The sequence below is a fragment of the Crocodylus porosus genome, unplaced genomic scaffold (genome assembly GCF_001723895.1).
Source record: "Crocodylus porosus isolate Cpor-Errol unplaced genomic scaffold, CroPor_comp1, whole genome shotgun sequence".
NCBI lineage: Eukaryota > Metazoa > Chordata > Crocodylia > Crocodylidae > Crocodylus > Crocodylus porosus.
This window is the reverse complement of record NW_017728907.1, coordinates 45,902,147-45,910,279: the sequence shown is the minus strand read 5'-3', so window position 1 is coordinate 45,910,279 and position 8,133 is coordinate 45,902,147. Positions and strand designations below refer to the sequence as shown.

Here is an 8,133-nt window from a genome sequence, read left to right as displayed (position 1 = left end):
CGGACTAGATGATCTGCTCAGGTCCCTTCCGACCCCAGAAACTATGAAACTGTGAAACCTGGCCTGCTTGAAACATGCAACACATGGGGAACAGAGGCTGGTGCCTCTGCTTCATCATCTCAGGAGCGTTGAGAGATGGCAGGGAGTCTGAAGGGCCTTGAACGTGAAGCAGTGCCGCAAGGGGAGCCTGTGGAGAGAGGCAGGGAGTACCGGGGCTATGACACCCAGTCCTGTCTGCTCTGATTGACCGGCTGGGGTGTCTGTGTCCAGCTGGACCCCTGTGCTCACCGCTGGCCTAGTTGACTGTTTCCATCTACAGGGTGCTCAGCCCCAGTGCACTCTACCTTGTCCCAAAACCCTTGTCTCCCAATCCCTTGGTCTCTGCACCATGCTCAAGTCACATAACATTTTGAGTGGCTTCCTGATAGCACCCAGGTCCCTTTCCAACAAAAATCATGTCTGGATGCTGCCTCCATGGACAACCTGCCTGTCCAGACGCCCAACGTAGAAGCCCAGGTCGCTACTTGGTGGGACAGAGCATTGCTATAGACGCCCATCTCTGTAGGCTGCCAGGGCGGAGCAGTCCGAGCTCCATCGTTTGTGATCCTGCCATCTCAGCCGCTCCTGCTGATGGACGAAGCAAAGGTGCTGCTGCTGCATAAGTTCAAGAGCAAGTTCCAGGGTTTTATGCATCAGCGAGGCCTCTTGTTAATATTGCACCCCCTGACTTCTCTGGCGGACTGACGAGGTTGCAGTGGTACCTGTGCCCCCCGCACCTTGGCTTCCCCGCTGCTGGAGAGTCCAGCTGTCTGCCGGCCATCTTCAAGGACTTTGTGCAGGCAATGGAGGTCCTCCCTGATGAACCTCAGGGGATGCACTCAGCACAAGCAGCTCTGAAGACCCTTGAGCAAGGCAAGGGATCAGTTGGTAGCTGAGCAGTCCAGTAGCCAGGAGCACCTCCTGGAAGGAAGAGGCACGTTTTCATCACCACTGCAGGCTTTCTGAGCAGCGTTCATGTGTCAAAATGGGTCTGTGGGAAGCTGATCATCTGGTTTGGATCTGGGTAGGGGGATGGATGGAAAAAAAATCACACGTCCGACCTGGTATGTCCAGGTTGAGCATCCAGTGACACATTTGGGGGTCCTGCAATGCCCCTTCCATCTGTCAACATTTGGCTAACCGCCTTCAGGATAGGTTAGACCAGTTTGTGCAAGGAACTGGGGTGCATGCAGCCTGGTCTAGGGCACTGAGGGAAAGCAGGGGCTGGGTCAAGGGGCAGGATCCACATACCAAAACCAGAGGGAAATCCAGAAGCAGAATCCACAACAAGGTCCAGGGGCAGGATCCAGGGGTCAAAGGCTGAGTACCAGTCCGAGGTGCAATCCACAGGATGAAGTCTGAAAACAGCCGTCATCGGTAACACCTCGCAGTTGAGGATGGTGGTTGTATCTGTGGGTCCGACGATGGCTAACGAGACAGACTGCTGCAGCTCAGGAGCATGTTTCTCTCCAGGTTGGGTGGCTCCAGGTTCTTGGTTCACGCTATTTCCACCAGTCCTGCTTTTCTATCTCCTGTTGCCATCGTGAGGTTTCAAAGTCCTGAGATCTCTGCAGCAGATCGTTTTCCATTTGGGGCAGTCCTGGGTGATCATCTCCCATGAGTTGATGTTAATATTGCATTTTTTCAAGCTGGCCTTGAGGATGTCCTTGCCGCGCTTTCTCTGCCCTCCTCCTGAGCAGACACCTTGGCTGACCTGGGAGAATGCGACTTGTTTTAAGTCTGGAGTCAGACACCCAGAGGACATGGCTGGCCTGCAGAGTTGATGTCAGAGGATCCTTGCTTTTATGCTCATAGTGTTTGCTTGCAAGAGGATGTGAATGCTGGTGCATCTGTCTTCCCCTGGGCTCGAAGGCTCTTCCCCAGGCAGCACTGATGGTATTTCTCCAGTGACTTGAGGGTCTCTTGTACATTGTCCATGTCTCAGCTCTGTACAGCAAGTTGGGGATTATAACTGCTGGATAAACTGGTTTAGGACGTAATTTCAGAGTCTTCGAACACCCCTCTCCTCAGGCATCTGAAAGCTGCACTTGCACATTTATGGCAGTGTTGGATTTCTTCATCAGTGTCAGCCTTGTGCAAGAGATGGCTTTGAGCTATGGGAAATACTGTCTCACTGTAAATCTGAACTACTGGAGCTAGGTGCTGCTCATTAAGAGCTTGTTGATGTAGGAGCTGGAGGAAGCCTAGAGGGTTTTTTTTGACGCGTTCCTGGCCTGGGAGGAGACAGGGTGAGAGTAGAGAGACCATTTGATACCCCACTGCGTACCTGGCCCCCAAAACTGATACCAGTCCAAGGCTGCAATCAAAGTGCCTGGCAAGGAGCATGTCATGGCCTGGGCTCTCAGGGGTGACTCAGAAGCATAAAGTCCACCTTGGAAGAAAAGGCATCTGATACGCAGCTGGAAGTCTGGGTTAGGGGAACAGGCGTGCGGTGGCGTAGTCCCACAAAGAGATGGGCAGGGGAGTGGAGCCAGTTGTTCTTCTGCACAATGCACCGAAGGTTTTGAGCATGATGGAGGAAGGTACAGGACCGGACTCAGCCTACGTGTCCGTACAGCAGAGCAGGTCTGCTTCCCAGCGGTTGGCACCTGGTCAGCGGGGGATCGTGAACTCGGGGGAGAAAGAAAAACACCCAGGGGACTTGCTGTGATTCAGATCCTGGATCCCTTCCAGCCCTACTTTCCTCTGAACTGATGCTCCTATGAGATCCATGCTGGATGCTTACCGTCCATCAGGACAGCAGCAAGGAGCAGACACCCTTCAGATCCTGCCTTCCTAAAGGCTGCCTTGATGGGGAGCGATTCTCTATTGCACACGCCGTCGTTCTCGTTGCACGTGTGACTGCCTAGGAGGCACGCAGGTGTAACCGTCTCAAGGATTTGGTCAGCTGGGGTAAACTAGTCCCACTGGTGCAGCTTCATGTGTCGGCTTCTACTGGTGGTCAGACCTGGCTGCACCAGAGGGGCGGTGGAGGTGAATGCCTTCAAGGGACCATGGAAGCCCCTTTTCTGGAGCAGAGCAGCTAGCAGGGCTACTAGCTGTGAGACATCTTTGATGAAAAGCCAAATCCCATATACCTCTCTGAATGTCACACATCTCCTGGGTGGCGCAGGGGTGACGTGGTGGCCAGGCTCCTGGCAGCCCCGTGGCAGCAGCTTACCGTGCCCCGCTGCTGCTGCTGCTCTCTCTGCTGCTGGATCCGGCCCTGCTGCCCTGCAGCCACTGCTGGGGTGCTGGACAGCGAGTGGGGTCTTCATGGAGCCCGGGGCAGGACCCCCGTGGGCAGGGTGCATGCGGCCGGGGGGGCGAGATGGGGCTGTGGGCAGGTGGAGAGCGGTATCTGGGAGCAGGACGGGCATGTGGGGTTGGGACCATGTGGCAGTGACACCATGGGGCCAAAGCTTGGAGCAGACCCCCGATCTGTTCCCTGCACATCCCTACACGTGGAACCAGTGCCATTGCAGGGATGTGCGGGGAGTGGATCATGGCTCTGGCCGAGGCTCCAGTCCCTCGCTGTCACTGCCCCACGATGCCAGTTCTGCCCATCCCAGTCCCAGACACCACTCCCTGCCCTCCCACAGCCGCATCCCTATCCCCATCCCCTCTGCCCAGACCAGTGCGCCCTGCCCATGGGGGTCCTAGGCTGGTCTCCATGAAGACCCCACTTGTCTGCCCACTACAACCGGCACTCCCGATGCTGGGTGCAGGGTAGACAGGCCTGGAACTGGATAGGATCAGTTGCCTTCCCCCTGGTCCCCCACCGGTGCCGTGTCAGGTCAGTACCCCCCTTGGCCCGCAACAGCTCCCCAAAACTCCCTAAGTGACACTCCAGCCCAAATAATTGCCCAGCCCTGCTCTGTAGTGAAGCAGAGTGGCAGGCCTCACTTCCAGAAGCTATCCTTAGGCTACCAAGGTCCTTGTTCAGATTTAGAAGAAAGTCCTTCCTCGCCAGCGAGCGCTTGTCACCCCAGAAGTGGCTGCATTTCAGCGGCGGGTGAAACGGTCTCTGCTACAATCCGCCAAAGTCCTGCGTAAACGTGAAATCACTGAAAGTTGTGGTTATTTGTTGAAAGCCGGAGTTTCTCAAACGTCAGCGTTCATGTCATGACTGACACCTCCGCTAGAAGTGCATAAAGCTTAAATCTGTCCAAACTCTCCTCTGAACAGATTGCAAACTGCTGGTACAGGGATGGCTGTTAAATCCCTGAGTAGGCAGGTGGGATTTCGTTAATGGGTCACCAATCTATATCCAGCACACCGCACTGGTACATACTGCTGTTCCTGTAAGGCTGAGCTGGAGGTTTGGGAGGCCACTGAAAGTGCTGTCTGTTCGCCGTCACCAAGTTGAATCCTCTTTGCTTATCAAAGGACAGCCAGTCCATCCGCACGGGGAACGCTCCTTCGTGCTGCACTGCTTACATGGGATGTCGTGGTGGGAGATGCTGCAGGTCCCTCTTTGCTTTCTGCATCTCTCCTGAACTTCCCAGGAGGCGCCTATTAATGAGCATCCTGGGCTGCCTCGTAGTGACCATATTAATTTGAATCTAAGACAATGCTGAATTTAAGATGACCCCCCCTCCATAATTAGATTCTATACATGGACATGTTGATAAGTTTCTTATAATTAAGAAAGCAGCTCTAGAACTCAGGCCAGCAGCAGAGATTAAGGACAATAAAAGTCCTTCTTTAGGTATGTTGGGAGCAAAAATAGTGTGTAGGGTAGCATAGGACCCATAAGGATTGACGGAGGGCTTAGTGACGGATAGCAGGGGCAAGGCAGAGCTCTTCAATGGGTTTTTTGCCTCTGTCTTCTTAAACAGGAACCTAGATGGACCCTCAACATGCAACACGGATACCAACAAGGGGAACGTCAGTTGACCAACGGTCAGTGCCAACATGGTAAAAAGACATGTGGAGGGACTGGACGTGTTCAAATCACCAGGGCAGGAGGGACTCCACCCAAGGCTAATGAAGGAATTAGTGGGGGTCATAGCTGATCCACTGGCAAGGACATACGAGTGCTTATGGTGCTCGAGTCAGGTCCCAGAGGATTGGAAGAGGGCTAAGATCGTCCCAATCTTTAAGAAGGGGAGGACAGAGGATCTGGGGAACTATTGACCAATCAGCCTTACCTCTATCCCTGGAAAATCCTAGAAAAAAGTATCAAGGAACACATCTGTGGGAGCCCGCTGGCTAATGTGATGCGGAGGGGTAACCAACGTGGGTGTATAGCAGGCAGGTCCGGCCTGACTAACATAGTTTCTTTTTACGACAAGGCCACCAAATGTTTAGATGCGAGTCGAGGTGGATGTTTTCTATCTGGACTTCAAGAAGGTCTTTGACGTGGTATCCCGTGCCATCCTTATTAATAAACTGAGGAGATTTGCCTTGGATGATTACACGGTAGACTGGGTAGCAAACTGGCTCGAGGGTTGCACTCAGCGAGTGGTGGTGGAGGGGTCGGTGTCCGCCCGGAAAGATGCGTGCAGTGGAGTCCCTCAGGGCTCAGTTCTGGGGCCGGTGCTGTTCATCATCTTCATCAGCGATCTGGATGAGGGGGTGGGAAGCACCCTGTCCAAACTTGCGGATGACACAGAAATATGGGGTGAAGCTAGCACCCTGAAGAGGAGGAACCAGATCCAGGCCGACCTAGACAGGTTGGGGAAGTGGGCAGAGAGCAACAGGATGCAATTCAATAAGGACAAGTGCAAGGTGCTGCACCTAGGCAGGAAGAACTGCCATCATACCTATAGACTGGGGGGCGACCTTCTCAGCACCACTGAGCCAGAAAGAGATCTTGGAGTCACTGGTGACCCCAGGATGAACACGAGTTGTCAATGTGATGAAGCAGTCGGCAAAGCCAATCGCGCCTTGTCATGCATCCGTAGATGCTTTACAAACAGGTCCAGGGAGGTGATTGTTCCACTCTACACTGCACTGGTCAGGCTGCGGCTGGAGTACTGTGTCCAGTTCTGGACGCCGCAGGTCAAGCAGGATGTGGACAACATGGAGAGGGTCCAAAGATGAGCCACTTGTCTGATCGGAGGCCTACAGGGAAGCTCCTACGAGGAAAGGCTAAGGGACCTCAACCTCTTCAGTCTCTCCGAGAAAAGGCTGAGGGAGGACCTTGTGACGGCATACAAATTCACAAGGGAGAGCAACATGAAGTAGGTGATGATCTGTTCGCCAGGGCACCCCTTGAAACAACAAGGAACAATGGCCATAAGCTACTGGAGAGTAGGTTTAGACTGGACATTAAAAAAAAGTTCTTCACAGTCAGGGTTGCCACGATCTGGACTGGGCTCCCAAGGGAGGTGGTGCTCGCCCCATCCTTGGAGGTCTTCAAGAGGAGACTGGACAAGCATCTGGCTGTGTCCATGACCCCAGGGTTAGTGACTCTTTTCTTGCCTGCCAGGGGCAGGGCGTCGGATTAGATGGCCCACTGAGGTCCCTTCCAACCCTAGAATCTATGAATCTATGAATTTTCCATTTGTAGAGTCTAATTATGGGGGGTTGTCTTAAATTTGTCACCCCCCTCCCAGCTGCAGGGGGGCAGGCACTGGGAAGGGAGGTGGTGTAGGGAGGTCCAGCTCCTCACTCCTCATTACCTTTGCTCCTTGTCCACAGGATCCATCCCTGTTCTAGCCTGGGGCGCTGAGCACAGCTCCAACTCAGCCCCCACTGCTGGGCTGGGGCCATGCTTAGTGGTCAAGGATACGGCTTGAATGGGGGACAAGGGTAAGGGGGTAAGGAGAGAGGCAGGCAGGGGAGCAGAAGCTGTATGGGGAGAAGAAGGGGGAAGAGACTGCAGGGGAGAGATAGGGGGTGCAGAGGTGGTGGGAGGTGGGCACACAGGTGGCCACTGCGGCTACAGCCCCAACCCTGGCTCGGGGTTGGAGCCTAAGCCACTGCAGTTGCCTGCTCCCCTCCGTCCTGTGCATGAATCTCAGACGAGGGTTTTTTATGGAGGGAAACAACTACAACTTAGAATCGAATAAATACGGCACGTGGTTTCAGACCCGAGGCCTTTCAGCAACAGCTCATGCTGCCGCAGCACCTTACTTGCTGCTGCCCCAAGCTGCCCTGCAGTGTGGCCAGCTCTACCCCACATATGCCAGTCCTTAATTCTGCAGCCCGGCGATGACTTTATTGCACAAGTATTGCACAGCCCAGTGTATGGGGCAGGGGGGATCCCAAGCAGCCCCTTGTGGGGTGGAGCTCTGTCAGCCTGCCAGGGAAAACCCACCATTTTCCATAATAGTCTCCTTTAAAGGAGAATCCATTTTTAAAGTTTGCTCACAGCTTTCATGTATTCTTGCGACCCACTTTTGGGTCGTGGGTTGAGAAATGCTGATTAGTCCAACCCCCTCCAAACCATCCCTGACCCCCTCTTCTTGTCAACTGTCTTGATGCACTGCCAAGCAACCTCCTTGCCCTGCTCCTGGTCACCAAGCTCCTATTTTTCAGATTTCGAACCCGCTCCAACAGCACTCAGTTTGCTTTTTGGCCCGTGACTTAACCCGGACATGCTTGAAGTGCATCAGGAAAGCTCCTGGTTGCTTTAAAAGTGCAGAAGGGTGCTGCCTGGGGTGACGCACCCTGCCGCCTGCACCCCCGCTCCAAAGCCGGGGTGAGCGAAGTCGGCAGCTCCAGGCACAGGGATGCCCACAAGGACGGGGGGGTCTACTTGGGGTCCCGCCCTGTCTTGTGGAGCCCCCCCGTCGTGTGGGGTGCACGGGGCGGGCTCCTTCTCTGCGGTGACCCCGCACCCCGGGGAGCAGCCCCAGCCTCCCTCCCAGCGCACGCGTCAAGCCCACATCCAGGCACGTGGCGCCCAGCCCCTCCCGCGGGACTACACCCCCCAGCATGCCCCGCGGCCACCGCCATGCCGGCGCCGGCCAGCGCGCCTGCTCGGGAGCCGGCGCCAGGGGGTCGGCGAGCCGGAAGTCCCGCCCCCCGCCGGAGCCGCGCGCTGCTCCCATTGGCCGGCGCGGCTGCCGCTCGGCGCGAGGTCGGAGGTCAGAGTGCGCTGAGGTGAGTCGCCGTGTGGGGGACTCGTGGTGCGGAGCCGGG

General features: G+C 55.3%; 1 protein-coding gene across 5 annotated transcripts in view; it reads left to right on the top strand.

Annotated features, from left to right (window-relative positions):
- Positions 1–8,006: 8,006 nt before the first annotated feature.
- Positions 8,007–8,133, top strand: part of ERI3 (ERI1 exoribonuclease family member 3) — a 161,342-nt gene continuing 161,215 nt past the window's right edge. For 4 of the 5 annotated variants that reach the window (XM_019531305.1, XM_019531306.1, XM_019531302.1 and 1 more), the window contains exon 1: positions 8,007–8,094. The gene's annotated coding sequence lies outside the window, so the exon portion shown is untranslated. The other variant, XM_019531303.1, reaches the window with a different exon arrangement.